Source organism: Narcine bancroftii, chromosome 10, assembly GCF_036971445.1.
Source record: "Narcine bancroftii isolate sNarBan1 chromosome 10, sNarBan1.hap1, whole genome shotgun sequence".
NCBI classification, from domain to species: Eukaryota; Metazoa; Chordata; class Chondrichthyes; order Torpediniformes; family Narcinidae; genus Narcine; species Narcine bancroftii.
The window spans coordinates 80,965,949-80,985,887 of NC_091478.1; the positions used below are offsets into that span (position 1 = coordinate 80,965,949).

The window sequence follows — 19,939 nt, forward strand, 5'->3', positions numbered from 1 at the left end:
CAGGCTCCGCAAAAATAAGTTCCCATAAACCTTGGCTTTATATGACTGATCTTGTTATTGTGCCTCATTGTTCGCCATTATCTTATTTCATAATTCATGGAAACTTCTCCACACCTATCCTGCCATTTCAACCCTCCCCTCCCCCCAACCTTACCAAGGATCTATTAATGAATTATTAAAAGAAAAGGATAGATTTTGAAATGTTAAGAGAACAAATGGATAAAGACTCGAAGGGCCAACAAGCCCGCTCTTACTCCAAACATAGTTGTGGTCTTAATGAATTGTGTTGAATTCCTTATTCAGTTGCAAGTTAGGCCATGTCTATGTTTTGTCTACTTTATTGCATGATTGCAAAATTAGTGTTGCTTCCAATTTTCCTATTTGGTTTTAAGTGTTTTTTTTTAATTGATAATTGTACTGCTCAATACTGACTCCAGGTTTGGATTATACAGTTTGCAAAATTTAGGCTAATAATGGTGAGGCTGTTAGTATTTATGATCATTCTGTGTAATCGTGAGAATTTCTGGGATTTATACATAGATTTGTATGAATGGGAATATCAAGAAGTTTCTGGCAAAAAAAAATCATTACTAATCAACAGTAACTGAGCTTCAACTCTGGAAGAATTATTGAATTCAGTTGTGCATGGGAAGCAAAGGCAAGATTTTATGAATTTTGATTACAAGACAATTAATAGAATGTTGGACTTGCTCCTCCTGGTCTAAGATAATGCAGTATTATGTGGCTGATTTTAATGTAAAGGGATATTTGTGAGAGCCTCAGGTAAAAGTAAAAGTTGAAAGACTTTCAAATAGTTTCCTCATTTTGTGGAAAGGCTGATTTTTGGCTTCTACACGAGGCTTCTCACATTCTGAAGTGAAGTTCACAAAATATAGTTTAATAATTTTTTCCATTCTTTTTGATCCGAATTATTTTTATTTCAATTGTGTTTTTAGGGAGCCTTTCCTCCAAAACCAGACCAACAGCCTTGTGTTAACTTTAGACTTCCTCCTCACTGGGATTGTTGAGCAGTGAAAAGCTGGAGGAACTCAGCAGATCAGGCAACATTCATGGAGATAAATGGACAGTCATTGTTTTGGGTTGGAGCCTTTTATCGAACCTCAACAGTTAATGCTTTGGACCCAGACTGTTTTGTTATATGGATCAAGTTGTTCCACATAAAAACAATTCAGAGAAGATAGAAGAGATATTGTTGAATCATTCATATGCACAGTAGTTAGAAATATTAAAATGTGGTCATTAAACTTAACTTGTGTCAACTTTGGTGCAGACATCATGGGCCAAAGAGGATATTCCTGTGTTGTACTGTTCTGTGTTCTTTATTTATATTTTGTCTATCTTTTCTTAGTCTCTTTCAGAATTATGCAAGGTTAGAGGAAAAGTCGGGGAAGGTGGGGAGTAACTAGATGGGTAGGAATGCATCTGGAATGGTAGTTAGAATGAGTTCTTTAGATTGAAGAGCATACTATTGAGTGGCATTGCATTTTAGTTCAAACTGGAGAAGGATGGGATTCTGTCTTGGGAAGAAAGGCTTCACTGTTGCTCAGTTGTTGTTGGTTTCTAGTGGGGGAAAAAAATGTTACAATGGGTTAGATCTTCTTGAAATGAAAGTGGCAGCCATGGGTTCAGTTACAGCAAAGAATCACATCAGCTTGAGATTGCTACAATCTTCTCATTCAATCCAAGCTAATTTAATCAAAGTATTACTTTCATTGAAAATTGACCGTATTTAAAAATTGTGAAATGAAAATGGACAACTTTCTACATCTAACTTGAAATACATGTGTTTATGGTATAAGCAACACATTACTTTCATGGCCCAGATTTTGAGCCAAAGTAGTGACAATTACCCCTGTAAATGTTGACATTTCTAGCATAACTGACAGTAACCTTGGGCTTTTTGCATGAATGTTGAAGTCCCAAGTTGCTGTCAGTTATTTGGCGGAATATTTCTGATGTTGGATTACTTGTGAAGCCCAGTGGCAGAGAATGCAGTCATTCCCCAGAGATTGCACTGAAGGATTTGTGCAAACAATGTTGGATCTGTTGCAGGTAGTACCTCTTCATTTATTTGAGTGGAGAGGACAGGCTGCATGAAACACAGGTAAGGTTTAATTGATGCATTTTCTTTTTCTTTGGCTTTAATTTCTAACGTTTATATTTTAAAATATTCAATAATTTAAAATGTTTTAAACAATTCAAAATTTGTTTTTTTTTAATGTTTATGGATGTTGAAGCCATTCAGAAATGTTCCAAGTTTTTTCTGGCAGCTGTGATACATGCCCTAGCCAGTTGCTAGCGTTCCTTCAACATTTTTGAATGTGTGGCTCCTTCTTTTCCATTTCCTTGCATGGTAGTATTTGACTGTGTAAAGCCCTGATGTTGAGCAGGTTATTACTATTAAATGTTGGCCCAAATAATGAATGAAACTTAATGTCATGGGATCAATGAAAGTTTTTAGTTGGTTTATTTGACATATTCAGTATGATAGAGAAACCTTCTTCCATGAGGAATTTAACAGGAATTCATTCAACCCTATGAAGTAGAAGAATAAGAGCCCAATTACAAAGTATAGAATTACAATGAAAACCAATTCAATTGGGTATGAAGCAAGGGCAGTGGGAGAACACTGAGGTCCATTCAAGACCCTGAAGGCTGTGGGAGGAAACTGTCTTTAAGCCTCTTTTGGTGCATGATTTCACACTCTTGGGGCTTCTCCTGATGGAAGGAGAGAAGAGGAGCATGTGTTCAGGGTGTGATGGGTCCTATGTTGGCTGCCTGTCTTGGTCAGTGGGCTGTATAGATGGGGGCCCATGGAGGGGAGGCAAATCTGCCTGAAGTTTCAAATGGCATTTGCTACCTTCTGCAGCTTCTTCCAGTCTCAAGACGAGCAGGCTCCCTTTTCAATGATGCATCTAGCAAGTATCCTTTTGATTGTGCAGCTGCAGATGTTGTTAAGGGTCATGCCAAACTTCCTCACTCTTCTAAGAAAGTAGAAGTGTTGGTGCGCTGACTTGTCTTTAACACCAATCGGCTTGGCCCAGATTAGGTCATTAGAAAAATCTTCAGAACTTGAAGCTCTCTACTCTTTATACTTCAACACCATTAACGTGGATGGGAGTGTGGTCCTTGCGTCCTCTCCTGAAGTCAGTGATCATTTCCTTTGTCTCATTGACAATGAGAAAGGAGTTATTATCTTGGCCTCATGCCACTCACCTTTCATTCTCTTTCCTGGATTCTCTCCCCTCATTATATACCTCTAGCCCACTACTGAGGGGTCGTCAGCAGATTTGAAAATGGAGTTGGGATGATATTTGGCTATATAGTTGTGGGTACAGAGGAATCATAGCAGGTGACTGAGTATATATCCTTGAGCTCCATCGCTGAGTGTGATCATGAAGGAAATGTTGCTACCCATCTTCACTGATGGTACTTGGTGCAAATTTAGCAGAAAATTCAAGCTATTGTATTGATATGAGAATGGTGTAAATGGGCTAACATAAGTTTGCACCTTTTTTTTCCTCACTCACTGATTCCTAATGTTGCCACAAAAAAAAACTGTTTGTTTCCCTTTTTGCTTTTGTCGTAACATCCAGATATTATCCTGTTCCAGCACGAATCTGACTAAGGCAATAATTTGTGTATCTCCTTAAACAATTAGACTGAAGTATTCTTAATAAGTGGCATACAACTTGAACTTTTAAATACTTATAATCAAATGAGGCATAATTCTGCACATTGATCCCCGGTTTAGTACTTAATAAACCTATATTTCAACAAGTAAGAGCATATTAGTTAAAATATGGATGCTGTTGGCCATATAAAACAACAATTTAGAATAACTATGTTATGCAATTTTGGAAACAATTAACCTTGGCTAATAAATGCAAAATGTGTCTAAGTAGCACTAATTATGATTTTCACTTTAACATGCATGTATAACTGTCTAATTTTTATAAAATTTGACTAGTGGGAAAATATATTTGCCACATTGACCCTGTGGCATGAGGTAATAACCCATTTTAATTGACATGTGCATATTAATTAGAAGTTGTACAATGATTTTTTTCATCTTTATCATTCTCTAGAAATGATCAGTGGTGTTAGAGTGATGAATCACTTTAACTTTAATGGTTCACTGTCTGTTTTTAAGCAACCGCTGTTACAATTAATTTGAACATTGGAACAAAATGCTTGAATCCTCATCCACTTTTTTGTTCAGAGCCATTGAGCAATACAGTATATCCTATTCAAAAATATCAAGATTAATGCATAACAGTATTTACCTATAAATACCATTGGTCAGAATCACATGCCTTTTGTTAAAATTTTGGTAGCAGCATCATTTGAGATCTGTTGGCCAACAGTTAATGAAGATTACAAAAATTCTGATACATGTAATCAGTTTTGTTAATCTTGTCATTTTAGTGCTTAATTCAGCAGTTTGCACCTAATTACCATAAACATTTCTAACAAGGGAAGAATTTTTATTTTATTTTTGTCAGTACAGCCATTGATGCATTTATTTTGATAGTTTATTTAGATAATGTCCAATTATGTCTTTCAACAGAAATCAAAATGCTGAACACAATATGCAGCAAGTGAAAAGATGAAAACCAGAAAATTGCAAGGTATGAAATTGAAAGAGCAATAAAAAATGTGTGTAGTGCATGGAGTTAATGACCTCAAGATCTTTGAAGCTAAAATGATCCTTTGACACAAGGTGTATTCATTCACTTTGTTAAACTTACTGGGTAATTGTAATATGTATTAGTCATTTAGGTCATTTTTGGACTTAGAAATTCTAGCTGGGTACAGAAATTATGCAGAGTTTGTTCATGGAACAGGAGACCTTCTGTGCTCAGAGACTTGTATATTCTGTTTAATTTTTAAATTCAATTTAATTTAGGCATACAGCATGGAAACAGGTCCTTCTGGTCTATTATCCCTGTGCTGCCCAATTACTCCCAATGAACCTACATTTTGAAGGGTGGGAGGAAACTCATGCAGAGAGTGGGAGAACGTACAAAGTCCTTACAATCAGTGCTGGATTTGAACCCAGGTCGCTGGCACTATAACAGCTTTGTGTTAACCATTATGCTAACTGTGCCATTAGTTTTGTCCATTTAGTATAGTGTTCACTCTCCCACTGTGAGTAAAAATGAAAAGATGGAACATCAAAATCTAGAAGGTGCAGTGGAGATGATAATGCAGGGTATAGTGTGCAAGAAAAGTGGTCTTCTCTTTAATTAACTGATGCTCAATGGCTATGATTGAGGAATGCCACAAGTTGAAGTGATGTGTAAAGCCCATCGCCGAGTTGTGTGATTATGTGTACCTCTGAAATCTACTGTGATCTGAGTTTCTGTGCTGTATTAAGTCATTCCAGAAAGCAAAAGGTGACATTTGCAGCATCATTCAGCTCTCCCTGCATTGCTACACCCGTAATAAAGTAAAATAAATTTATATTTTTTCCCTAGGCTGCACACTTGTGTGTTTCATATCAAACAATTAATATTTGCATCAGCAAGTTTATTGAGAAACACACAATTTGTTTCAAATTTTGTGTGAGGCACCACAGTATGAAGTCTGTGTGAGTTGTTTGTTTCTCCAGGTTCAAGCATCTTCAGTCTCTTGCATATATGCAGGTTTATGACTCCTTGCTTGTAGTTTTTAAGAAAAATTTTGTTTGATACTGTATCCTTCTCTTCCAGCTTGACTGCTGAGACAATGCTGGTATTTGGAGGACAATAAGTATGTGATTTATTGTTAGGAACACCAGTATAAACATGGAGGAGTAAAACGTCGTAGTTATAGTTCTTCCAGATTTGGTGTTAAGTAAACAATAATGTCTTGGAAAATAGAAAGGTTCCTGAGTTCATCCTGGAAGCCTCCTCCAAAGGTTTGCCTGAAGAGTCATAGATTCCCTGTAATTTTCTCTGTTCTTTGATTTTTGTCCTGCAAATGTGTAGTGCATGGAGTTAATGGCCTCAAGATCTTTGAAGCTAAAGTGATCCTTTGACACAAGGTGTATTCATTCACTTTGTTAAACTTACTGGGTAATTGTAATATGTATTAGTCATTTAAACAAAAACTATTGGGGAAGTAGAAATGGAAACATGGTAACCATAAAAATTGCAAGGTGTAAAAAAAAAGGGCATGTCACCTATTCTACCACCATTCACAATTTTATTGAAGGAAGCCTCTAATTTCAATGGATTCAGTGATGTGATCATTTGCAGTTGTCAGAGCTATTACCAAAGGCTCCTTCACGAAAGGCTCTTCTGTGGTACAGCATATATAAAAATAGCCGCAGTCTTTGGGGGTGGCAATTGTCTCTATTCATGGCTCGCATACATTGGAGGTGAATAATTCTTTGCTATTTGACCCTTTATTATTTGCTTGCTGGAATCATTCCAATATACGAAGTTGTTATTGTTGATCAACAGTTATTGCTGTTGAGGGACTTTTCCAATATTAGGTAGCCCCTACATCTGACTGGTTCCACTGACTGGCTCTCCACTCAGCTCTGGATCACCCTCAAAAACAACAATTCATATATACGGCTGGTCTTCATAGACTACAGCTCTGCCTTCCATACCATTACCCCTCAGTGCAGGTCAAGAAACTACAAATTCTAGGCCTCTGTACCCTCTATTGCAATTGGATTCTTGACTTTCTCCTTGTAAAACCACAGTTAGTACGAATTGGAAACAATGTCTCCTCCTCACTGATCATCAACACAGGGGCACCCCAAGGATGCTTAGCCCACTGCTCTACTCGTTATACACCCATGACTGTGTGGCCAGGCACAATTCCAAGGCTAACTACGTTTGCAGATGACACCACAGTTGTCAGCAGAATCACAAACGGCAATGAGGAAGCTTATAGAGGGAAATAGATCAGCTCGTTGAATGGTGTAACAACAACAACCTTACACTCAATGTCAGAAAAAGCAAGGAGATGATTGTGGACTTCAGAAGGAAGTCAGGAACATGACCCAGTCCTCACCGAGAGCTCAGTAGTGGAGAGGGTCAAGAACTTCAAATTCCTGCGGGTCAAAATCTCTGAAGATCGGACCTGGAGCCTCCACGTTGATGCAATCACAAAGAAGGCTCGCCAGAGGCTATACTTTGTGAGGTGTCTGAGGAGGTTTGGAATGTCACCAAAGACTCGTAAACTTCTACAGGTGTACCGTGGTGAACATTCTGCTGGTTGCATCACTGCCTAGTATGGAGGTGCCAATTCTCAGGACAAGAATAAACTGCAGAGGGTTGTTAACTTGGCTTGCTACATCAACAGGCACTAGACTTCACTCCATCGAGGACATCTACATGAGGCGACCTCTTAAAAAAGCAGCCTCTATCCTCAAAGACCCTCACCAGGCAAGCCATGCCCTCTTCACTGTGCTACCATTGAGGAAAAGGTACAGGAGCCTAAAGACGAGCACTCAACAGTACAAGGACAGCTTCTGCCCTGCTGCCATCAGATCTTGAATAATTAATGAACCCAAGACACTGCCTTACTTTTCATGCTCACACAGTTGTGATTAAAGAAATCATGATCTTATTAAAATACCCTGTGTCCTAAGTGTGTACAACAATTAAATTATCCAGTCCTGAGTCTACTAAATTGTTAATATAATTTTTTTATATAGTAATGCCATCAGGTGGTTATAATGTATGTTTGCACTATATGATGCTGCCGGAAAATGCCAAATTTCACGACCATAAATTCTGATTTTGTTTCCAACTCTATTTTACTTCCATTCTCACTTTTCTCTCCAACATTCTTCCCCTCCCAGTGGTCTCTTCCTCTGCCTGTCTCTCCACCTTCTGTCCAATACCCTATCATCTCTTAATTCCTCCTGAGCTCCTTCAGTTCTACTTGTGCATGTTGCCTGACTTGCTGTCCCTCCAATTTTTCTCAGGTTTGCCGTTTTATGCTTATCTGAGCCATCCTTCCATTCCCCCCCCCCCCCACAATAGAATAAATTATCACTTATGATTGACCTGAAGAGAGAAAAGAGAACCAAGGCTTCAGAATAAATGGGAAGAGTTAGCAAGGGCATGAACTGCTGCTCCACATGGAATCATTTTGTCATTGCAAGGGGAATAGTTCAATGGGAAGACAAGAAGGGCATGTGCTAATGTTCTTCAAGCATATCCTCTCTCCACATCATTTGTGATTATATCATTAAAAGCTCATTCGATATAATCTACTCAGTATTTCCAATAAAATGCAATAAACGGAGCATTTAATCACACAGTTGTGATTAAAGAAATCATGATCTTATTAAAATACCCTGTGTCCTAAGTGTGTACAACAATTAAATTATCCAGTTCTGAGTCTACTAAATTAGGTGATAGATCATGGTGACTACAACTGATCAGTTGCCCACTCCTGAAATGGATTTGAATTGAGTGCATTTATCTTGGCCAAATGCAGAGAGTCTCTGCTACCTAAAGTCTAGTATATTGACAAATGGTACAAGTTGGTACAATGCAGAAGTGCTGCTATCAAAATACTCTGGACAGACTTTTACACCAGACAAAACTGGATATGGAGCTTTACTAGCTGTTATTGTTAACTTTAATAATTCTAAATGTCTCTAATAATACTGGACAACATATATTTTTCATCAGGTTTGCTTCCTGTAAAAAAAAAATTGAAGATTATGATAGTCAACTTCAAGCTGAACACAAAGATAATTTCAGATTTGCTGCATCATGTAGGAAGTTGGGAAACATTAAATGAACTTTGATTAAATCTAGCATGCTAGCACAGTGCATTAGTTCAACTGAAAATTACTTTTACTGAAAAGTAACTAAAAATGTTTTCCCGCTGATTTTAGTTTGTACTCAGCATCTGATGCCTCTTGTGTTATTGTCCAATAATAGTCGGCCAGTATTGATGGATTCCAGTTGCCCTGATACAAGGTCACAATGCCAAGATGAAACCTCTCACCATGTTTGTCACGGACTGCACCAAGATCAGCAGGGAAGATGTCCAAGTGCCAATGCAGGAAATGAATTTTCTTTATGGTTTTGTATACTTGAAGTAGACTTAAAATATGACAGGAAATCAAAAAATCATCTAAAAAAAGGTACATGGTAGGAAAGTTTTCAGGTGATTTTTGCGATCAGTAGCCTCGAATCCATGAAAGTGTTCAGGAAATAAAGAAGTGTTTAAAAACTATTGAGGTTGTATTAAATAATTAAAAGAAAACTAAAATACTTCGACATACAAGAAAAATGGCTGAAGCACTGAAAAATACTATAAAACAAAGTAGTGCAAAATAATTTCTTCAGAAAAAATGTCACTTCTTTTACTTGCTGAATTTCCAAGTTTGTGCATGAATGTCTGAGAGGGACTTTCAATGGCTGAATGTTCAATGATTCCACTCAGAACTACTGTCTATTGTCACCACACCTCCAGTTATTACATCTGAAAAATGGAAGTTCTAGTCTGATTAATAAAACTGCAGCCTAAAAGGATAGGATATGGAACTGATAACCTTCCTTTCAGCCTTAAATCTACGTGAAATGTCACTTTCTTCACTGGAAAGAAAAGCTCCCTCTTTCTGATTACTTTCTCTATGCTCTCAGAGCAGTTCCTTGAATTTGGGTGATCATTATGCAACTTGGTTGAGCTGCTTTTTTTCACTCCACTGCAGTAACTGCCAGCTACGAGCATCTAACCCTTCAAGAGAAGCAGGGTGCCTCAAAATGGCATCACTGACACCTAATTTGTTGAGCGCCTAATTAGCGCGCAGCCCTATAAACATTATGAAGCTTTTTGCTAGGCAATAATCAAGTGCCACATGAGCACCAATTTGGCCTCAGCAAGTACAGTAGTTGTCATCACCAGATGTATTTAGCAGCAGCCTGAATTCCTTCAAATTTGTTTTATTCCTTCCCTGCTTCTTTACCTTTTTCCTGTGTATCTAATATTCAACCATTTAGCTTTTAAATAACTATTAACTAAAATACTATTGTATTATTTTCAAATATTTTGTTGTTGCTATTGAAAATGTTGTACAGTTCCTGTTTTTGATCTATTAAATAAAAATAACTTCCTTAAATCTTAAAACAGTTCTTAAAAGTCCAATTTTATGATTCTTTTCTGTATTAAATTTTTCCTTTCTGTCTAATTCAGGAAATACAACCATGAAGACAATTTATTGTGGATGCTTAAAATACCTGCTCAGGAAAGACGTTTATGGTGAATTCAAGTTATTGCAGACAGTGAATTTCTAATTTTTCAGTCTGAATTTATTCCAGCTGCATAAAGTAATGTATAATAACGGCAATGCTTTTCCAAAATGGTAAAACCCAGTGATCAGTGAAGTCTGTCACATTCTGAATACAGGGAAAAAAATATTTTGCATCAAAATCAGATATGGTTGTCTGGCTGATGGACATTTTCCTCATGACCACAGTCTATCTGCATAAGACCCGTATTGTCAAAGGGAGTAGGCTTTTTATTGATGCATTAATTTTTTATCTTCTAGTTTTCATCTGCATTAGAAAAAAATATACTTTAAACTGCATGAATTTCAAATGCAAGGTCGCTGAAGATTGTTCAATAACAGTTCAAAATATACAATAGTTTCCCAAGCTGCTTTGTCATTTGTTTTGGAGGCATAATATCTAATTACTCTTTGTTTAAGTAATAATGGTTAAAATGTACATATTTAAAGCTATATTTTTGTTACATACATACCAAGACTGGGACATAATCTTTATGAAGTCTTTATTGAAGTCTTCACTCTTTAAATTCAAATCTGTCTTTGCAGATATCCTTATACATAGCTGTTAGCCTTTCTATAACTTTTTTAAAACCTTCTTTATTTTGCATCCTGAACTTGCCTAGAGCTTCTGTTGTTTTGTTACTCATCAAATTTTACAGCAATTCCTGCAGACTGGGTGATAATTTTCCATACATAGAACATTGCAACACAGTACAGACCCTTCGACCCACAATGTTATGCCAAAACCAAAAAAAACCCTTCCTACCTCATAACCCTATATTTTTGTTTCATCCATGTGCCTGTCTAAAAGTCTCTTAAATCCACCAACACCCCCAGCAATGCAATCCAGGCATCCAAAACTGTGTGTGTGTGTGTGTGTGTGTGTGTGTGTGTGTGTGTGTGTGTGTGTGTGTGTGTGTGTGTGTGTGTGTGTGTGTGTGTGTGTGTGTGTGTGTGTGCGCGCGCGCGCGCACATGCCCCTGATGTCTCCCCTAAACATTCTTCCTTTCACTTTGTACAAATCTCCTCTAGTGTTTGCTACTCCCACCCTGGGAGAAGGATGCTGGTTGTCCACCCTATCAATACCTCTAATAATCTTATAGACCTTTACTTACTCACCTCTCATCCTTCTATGCTCCAAAGAGAAAAACTCTAGCTTTGCTAACCTTGCCTCATAAAATATATTTTCCAATCCAGGAAAAATCTTCGTAAATCTCCTGTGCACCCTCTCCATATCTTCCACATCCAACCTGTAATGAGGTGACCAGAACTGAACACAATATTCCAAGTGTGGTCTCACCAGAGATTTGTAGAACTGTAACATGACCTCACAACTCCTGAACTCAATCCCCTTACAAATGAATCCCAGCATACCACAGGATTTCTTAACTATCAATCTGAACAGCAACCTAAAGAGATCTATGGATTTGGACCCCAAGGCCCCTCTGTTAAATATTCTACCATTAACCATGTGCTCTGCCTTCAAGTTTGGCTTTCCAAAATGCATCAGCTCACATTTGGCTGCCAAAGGGTGATTTTATATAAGTTCATAAAATCATAACGGTCACAGATAAAGTGAGGGGAACGATTTAAAAGGGACCTGAGATGCATTTTTTTTTAAACACTGTGTTGGATGTTTGAAATGAGCTGTCATAGGAAATGGAAGAGGCAGGGGCAATAACAGTGAAATATATTGGGACAGGTACATGAATAGGATTGGTTTAGAGGGAGATGGGCTAAATGTAGGCAAATAGGACTACCTGAGATGGGTAACTTGGTTAGCATGGATGAGTCTCACTGTTTCATGCTGCATAACTCTCTGTCCATGATTTGCTGTGAATTAATGACCAGCTCCTGCTGACTGGTTACCACATTCGCTTCAATAAGTGCACATTATGTAATGTATGGAAAGTTCTTTTTCTGCTGTCCAGTCATTAATTTTTCACTTCTCCAAGTTCACTGGTATCAGGCTATTTTCCATACTCTGCACAGAGTTAAACAGTTGTTATATTCACTCAGCTCTGGTGCTTTCTTTAACTTAAGTTGTTACTGCTCAGGAAGGTCTTTGTTGGTTTCAGAAAGATATGTTTTTCGTTGGATACACAAGCTGATCTCCTTCAACCAGCAACTGAAGTGTCTTACCGAAGAAAGTTGCACGCATCCCCCCCAAAAAACCTTGGTTTTTCCCAAAAGATAACCTCTTCCAGGTTACCACAAAGAGTTATTCTTTTTCCCCCTATTTCAGGAGAAACTCAATAACTAGGAACAACCTTTGCAATTGACTACAGAGATTTAGAATAGGCTGAACTCCAAACCCAAAACCCATCTTGAAATGGGGTCATGCAGCTGATCTGCCAACTTGCAGTCTTCTCCACAAACTGCGCTCGCTCCCTCTCTCTTTTCTCCTCCCCCCAAAAAGATATATTGATGTTTTCTCTCTGTTTCCAAAACCACATAGCCCCTCCTAGGACAACAAACCAACCAGAAATTTAAAACTCTGGCACCAGTCTAGCAGCAAAAGATTTTTCAGTTCTTGAGCCTGGACGCTATTCAAACATGCTGGTCCATTAACACCTACTTGTGAAACTCTCGCAAGCACTTTCTATTGTCTCTGCAAAGCCAACTGCAGATATGAAATCTACGCTGGCATAGCAAATGAAATGTTTGTGAAATGTGACCTAATACACATTACAACTGATAATATTGTTATTTCACTTTTTTTTATGGTATTCTTCAGAAGGTGGCATTTATGGATTACCTTCACTACTATTTTTTTTGCCACCAGTGCTGCCTTTCAGTTAAAATGAAAATATTTGGGCCTTAGAATGCACAGGCTCATTGGAGCCTTTGAAGATTTTCCCACTGCTGATCATATTTATTGATTCATCAAGTAAACATGTACACAGAAAGTCTTCATTACATTCGGACACTGTGTATATCAATGTAACATTGATTGCAAGTGCTTCCAAAGAGAATGGACTGTGGGAAGTTATCAATAGGAAATCTCTAATGAGGATAAAAGTTGTTCAACATGGAAGACAACTGTGAAGGATATGGCTCTTTCTCTCCACATATAGAAATGTACTTTTGGGGGAATGATTTCTTTCGAGCTCTCTTGCTCAATCCCTCTAGTTTTGGCTGCATAACTACAAAAGCCCAGGAAAAACAAAGACCATATAGAATTCCTCCCCTCCCCACTCTCCCCCTCCCCCCCCCACCCACACAAATGGCAAAATTAGGAAAGGTCTCCTCAGAAACATACCGTCGTTTTACATGGAGAGTAAGAGCAAATGTAGTCTTCATGGAAAATAACCTGTCTTTTTATTGGATAAAGAAATTGAAATCACCCCTATTTTCAGGTATTATGTGGTTTAAATGTATAGAAAACAGACCAAAAGTTAACACCTAATATTAGGTGTTTGCCAGGGATGCTTGGAAGATTTGGATTTTATGTTTCTAGATGTCTTGGTTAAACATGTAATTTTGAGATCCCTGGCACATAGTTAGAACTTGAATTTTCAAAATGTCATTGGTGCAGATCTTGTCTCATTTTGATGTAATGAACTGGACTTGTTTTGTCAGATGTTCCACTGACGGCACACTGGTTTAAAATACCAATGAAGGAAAGATGTCTATCTCCTGAGTGGTGCATGAATACAGACAAAGATAATGAAGGAAAATACTGCTGTCATACAGATTAAAATAATTACCCCAGAAGTTCAGTTGACTTAAGTTTGCAGAGGGTTAATTACCTGCTGGACCTTTCAGTGGAGCTGAGTTCTCAAAACTTGGAATGTCTGCAGACTTGGTCAGAAATATAATTTGTGATCAACGCAATTATAACAGACTTTCAAATGTAATCTGTTTATAGATTACATCATTTAAAACAGGGAAATAATTTGCTTCCCACCATTTCCATGGGTTCATAATGATAATTCTCATATGTGCTTTTGTAATGGAAATTGAGCAGATTCAGACAGGGATGAAAATGATTTGAATGTGCAACCTAATGCAGTCCTTCTTTGAATAATCGGGGAAGCAGAGATTCAGTGCAAAGGTATAGAAGGCCAAAACACTCTTGCAGGTTTCTCTGAAATACACAAAAAAAAAGCCCGAGTTAACCTTGTGGCAGCAGCATACAATTCTTGTTATACTATTTCTACTCCAGCACCCATATATGCTACTTATTAACCTATCATAGATGTAGCCAGTTATATCAAAGTTTCTTTGTTATGCTGTAGTATCAGACATCTCAAAGAAATTACAGGGTGGTCAACTTGAGTTTCTGAATTTTGAATCTATTCGACTCATCGTGAAAGAGGGAAAAAAAAGTAGCAGGTGCGGGAAATGTTGACTGATCATTGCTATGTTTGTGACAGAAAATGCCCGCTCTAATTTCCTAGGGCATCAAACATCTACCAGGAAAGAGTGCAAATATGAATAATATTTTTGTTTTACTTGATTTTTGATTTAAAAAAATGTCAGTTGCATTTATCTAATCTAATTTCTCGATTTAAATATTTTTCTTTCCATTGGCCTTTCAGATTTTGTGCACCCTTAATGTGTGGTCAGCCTGCTATGTATAATACATGTTATCTTTAACATGATATCTATAGCATCTATATTTTACATCTTATTTGAAGGAAGGCATTTTTTTGGCAAACTGTCAATATTGCACTGGACTGTCAGCCTATATTGTATCTTGAGAAAGGAACTATATCCACATTCACTTTGACTCAAAGTCAATGCAGATTGCAATTACACCAACTTGCTAAAAGCCTTATACTAGCCTCTTTTAAACTGCAGCACCTGGGGTGCCACTCCTGGGATCCAGGTGTTGTTACTGGGGCAAAGGTGCTGGAGCAACCTTTAAATTGCAGAGGGGATCTCCCCAATAAATCACCCCTAATGATGCATCACATTTCAGCGGAAGTACTGCTGGATTTGCTGCCTGGTGACACTGGCGTCACCAGACTAAGTGGGTCAGCCATTTTCATTTTCAAATCACCTGTGGACGTGACCTAGGTGAGTTGAACAGGGTGGATTCCAGTGGGGTTGACCAGGTCAGACCCTTTTGACTGCGGCATAACTGGGGTGCTATTGCCTGGACAACCCCATTTTACATGGCAGTTTGAAAGGCACGACTGCTTTGAGAGCTAAAGTAAACTATTGACGACCTTAAGCTTGTTCCAACATTCAATGGACCTTAAATTTGATCTGCCTGACCTGGTTCTGCATTATTGTTGGAACCTCTTTTATGAGATCTTTGTTTTTAGCTGAACTATGCTTTACTGTTTCTGAGTAAAATTGAAGCAAAGTTGCACTTGATCTAATTGTGATGCACATGATATTCAAACTCCTTCAATCTGTTGACTTTTGTCTATTCCAGCGCGTTAGTCCACCCACATAATCATGTTGAAGTTGCACATGTATTTCTTTTATCCAGCATTCATGGACATTCAACTTTAATTTGCAATTTAATCTTGGTTCAAACACCACTCACAAATATTTTCCATTTATCTATTTATCATGGATTATTGACTTTGAAATGCAAATCGCCACCAGCTGCTGGAAATTTGAAATTAAAATGGAAACTACTGGAAATTCTTTGGAGGTCAGGCACCATCTGCAGGAAAAAAAAGTGTTTCAGGTTCATGATCATTTATCACAACTGGCAACAGTGAGGTGCAGCACCTAGTCTGAGACTCTCATGGACTCCAAAGAATGGCTTCCTGCCAAGAACAGCTCTGGAGTTGAATCCATTATCCGATACACATTGAAATCTATAGCAACTTCATTTTGCATCTTATTTCAAGGATAGCATGCACCTCTGATGAAGCCCCATTTAAGGCTTTTCGGCAACTTGCTTAATGATAATAATTCTATTGCCAACGCACCAAAATTCTTGCCTGCTGCAGCCAAACATTAAAACATTTCAAATGTATCCCAAACATTTTTTGGGTTAGTTTGGTTTTGATGTGGAATTGTAAGATACACTATAAGGATTAGGAATGGGCAAGGCAGGCATGGCTATTTGCAGGACTTGTTTCTGTAGATGGAAGAGGATGAGGTTGGGTTTGGTCTCCAGATGTTGTCTGCGAGATGCTGGAGACTGAATATGAGAGTTGTGAAGATAACTCGAGCCACATTATGCATCCCCATTATTTCTTTGCCCAAATCTTTTGTCTTGGTGTAAGAAAAAAAATCAAGTCATTCTGCAGTTTGGGAAGGTCGAGATTTAAGATGCTTAAAATAAAAGCACTATTGACATGTGGAAAAACTTTTTGGTATAGCCAGAGGTTAGCATCTGGAACATATTGCAGACAATGATGGAGATTAATTCAGTCACGGCTTTCCAAAGAGAGTTGGATCACTATTTACATAAAGGAAAAAAACAGTGCTGTGTGATGGGGAAGGTGGAATGTGATTATCTGTTTTCACTTCAAGAGAACTAAATGGAATCAAAGGCTGAATTCCTCTATATGAGCTAGTACAGGTTTATGATATCCTCCATCAACAAAAGTGTTTTTTTTTACAACTGATCTCTTCAATTTTCATCATTCTACAATTTCAAAGCAGAGGACCACCAATGTGCTGAAGAGCCGAGTTGATGTGAATTGGAAGGTACCTCTGACTGCGAAAGCACAGGATGGAGATGGCTTACTCAGTAAAAATTTCTATTTGATGGATGTCTTCATTTGTAATGTTCCTGGGCTTCAATGGGCATTTTTTTTTAAAGTGCATCTTCTACAATGTGCAATAAATCTACTGAGAAAAATGAACAAAAAAAAGTGATGGCTCCAGAATGAGGGCATTCTTGTGAATATTGCCAGATCTGTTGAACTGAACATAACATTTGTTGCATGTGCACTTAAGGAATCTACAGACAAAATTCAAAATAAATCTTGCAATCTAATGAACCAGATAACCACAAGAGATCCAACAGCTCACTGATAACCATGTGTGGATTCTTCAGTGCTGTCAAGGTTGAGAATATCCAGACACTGAAAGGCGGAGCCTGCTGAGACCCAAGGATGAATATGTGTTTATCAAAAATAGATAGATGAAAACCATTCGAGCACTTTGAAGAACTGCTCAACTGAGATCAAAAATCAATCTGCGAGAGGAACTCTGTAGGTCTCCTCCACCCCACTCCTGAACAATTTCTGACATTCTTCCCCCTTTCTGGATGTCCCACTCTCCGTTTCAGGAAACATGCTATCTACCGACTTCATATGTAGCGGTTAGCACAACGCTGTTATAGCGTCAGCGATTGGGACTGGGGTTTACATCTCCTGCTGTCTGTAAGGCGTTGGTACATTCTCCTTCTGTCTGCATGGGTTTCCTCTGGGTAGTCCAGCTTCCTCCCACCATTCAAAATGCACTGGGGGTATTGGCCAATTGGGTGTAATTGAGTGGCAGAGACTAATGGGCCAAAATGCTGTATGTCTTAATTCAAATTTAATAAAAATTTAAATTTAACTCCAACAGCTACCCAGTCTGTTCTGTAAGGATGCCATCCCCAGTTTCACTGCTTCTGTCACATCTGCACTCAAGATGAAATATTCTATTCCAGGACGTGTCCTCATTTCTCAAGAAACAATGCTTCCCCTCTACTGTGGTCAATAGAACTATCTTGAGCATTTCCTCCATTTATCAGAGTCCAGTTGATTGTCATGAACATGTGTCAGGAAATTTGTTGTTTTATGGCAGCACTATGGTGCAAAAGAAGAAGCACTAATTACTATAAATTTCAATTTCATAAATAAAAGATTTCAATAAGTAAGTAGTGCAGAAAAGAGAAAAAGTGAGGTTGTATTTGTAGGTTCATTGTCCATTCAGAAATCTGATGAAGGAGGGGAAGGAGGTTTTTTTTGTCATGTTGACTGTGTGTCTTCAGGCTTCTGTAACCTCATACTTGATGGTAGCAATGACAAAAAGGCATGACCTGGATGGTGAAGATCCTTGATGATAGATGCTGCTTTCTTTAGGCACCACCTCTTAAAGATGTTATTAAGAGGAAAGACTAATGCCCATGATGGTGCTGGCCAAGTTTACAACCCTCTGTAAACCCTTGTTCCTTGTTTTGTGCATTGGTACCTCCATATCATATAGTTTTTTTTTTTCTTTTCTTTGGCTTGGCTTCACGGATGAAGATTTATGGAGGGGTAATGTCCACGTCAGCTGCAGGCTCGTTTGAATGCTCTCCACGGTACACCTACAGAAATTTGCTAGAGTTTTTGGTGACATACCAAATCTCCTCAAATTCCTCACAAAGTATAGCTGCTGGCATGCCTTCTTCATAAGTGCATCAACATGATCGTCCCAGGACCTCAGAGATGTTGCCACACAGGAATCTGAAGTTTCTTACCTCTCCATTGTTGACCCCTCTCTGAGGAATGGTTTGTGTTCTCCTGGCTTCTCCTTCCTGAATTCCTCAATCAGTTCCTTAGTTTTACTGACATTGAGTGCAAGTTTATTGTTGTGACACCACTCAACTAGATTGTTTATCTCAGTGCCATATGCTTCCTTATTGCAATCCGTAATTCTGCAGACAACCATGGTGTCATTAGCATATTTGTAGGTAGCATTTGAATTGTGCCAAGCCATACATTCATGGTATATAGAGAGAGTAGAGCAGTGAGTTAAGCATGCATCCTTGATGATGCATGTGTTGATTGTCAGTGAAGAGGGATATATCAATCCACTGGGACTATGGCTTTCCAATGAGGAAATCAATGATCCAGTTGCAGAGGAAGGTGCAGTAGGCCAGGTTTTGAAGCTTGCTGACCAGTACTGAGGGGATGCTAGTATTGAAAGTTGATCTGTAATTGATGAAAAGCAACCAAATGTAGGTTTTTCTGTTGACCAGGTGATCCAGGGCTGAGTGGAGAGTCAGTGAGATTGCATCTGTTGTGGAATGATTATGGTGACAGGTAAATTGCAGTGGGTCCAGGTCTTTGCTTAGACCTTTGCCTTGACCAACCTCTCAAAGCATTTAATTATAGTAAATGCTTTTCTTGTATGATTGATGCCCTTTTGAAGCAGGTGGGCATCTCCCAGTTCAGCAATGAGAGATTGAGGCCCCCCCCCATAGGGATAGGATTTCCAAGTCCTTCCTTTTCATCCCACCAGCCTCTGCATTCAGTGCATCATCCTCTGTTATTCTGCCAACTGCAATCAGAGTCCACTTTCAGCCACATTTACCCTTCCCCACCCCTTTGTGCCTTTTTCAGGGATCACAATGAATCCCTTGTCCATTCATCCCTTTCTACTTACTCCCTGTGACCCCCTTCAGGAGGTCCAGCACTTGCTCTTGCCTCTCCTTTCACAGCTCTTCTAAGTGAGGCAAAGATTCACTTACCTCCTCTACTGTGTTCAGTGCTCCTGATGCAGCCTTCTCCACAACAGACAAGGAGACCGTTTCACAGAGCATCTGCATTATGGCCATCCTGAACTCCTGTCTGCATCCCATTTTAACTCCCCAATCCCACAGCGACTTTGCCCTTCTCCAGTTTCAGAGTCAGGCTCCGCATTAATGAAAGGAACAACACCTCATATTCTACCTTGGCAGTTTACATCCCAATGATGTGAACATGAATCTTTCACTTTCAGGTAGCAAGCTCCCCCCCCCCTCTTCTTCCAATTCACATGTTATGCTCCCCA

The 19,939-nt window shown here is 38.6% G+C and overlaps 1 long non-coding RNA gene across 3 annotated transcripts in view; it reads left to right on the top strand.

Moving 5' to 3' along the window:
• Nucleotides 1-19,939, top strand: part of LOC138744832 (uncharacterized) — a 216,380-nt gene that overhangs the window by 109,775 nt on the left and 86,666 nt on the right. For 2 of the 3 annotated variants that reach the window (XR_011345793.1, XR_011345794.1), the window contains exon 8: nucleotides 4,592-4,652. This is a non-coding gene — a long non-coding RNA (uncharacterized lncRNA). Of the gene's footprint in view, nucleotides 1-4,591; nucleotides 4,653-10,179; nucleotides 10,610-19,939 lie in introns of those variants that run through there. The other variant, XR_011345790.1, reaches the window with a different exon arrangement.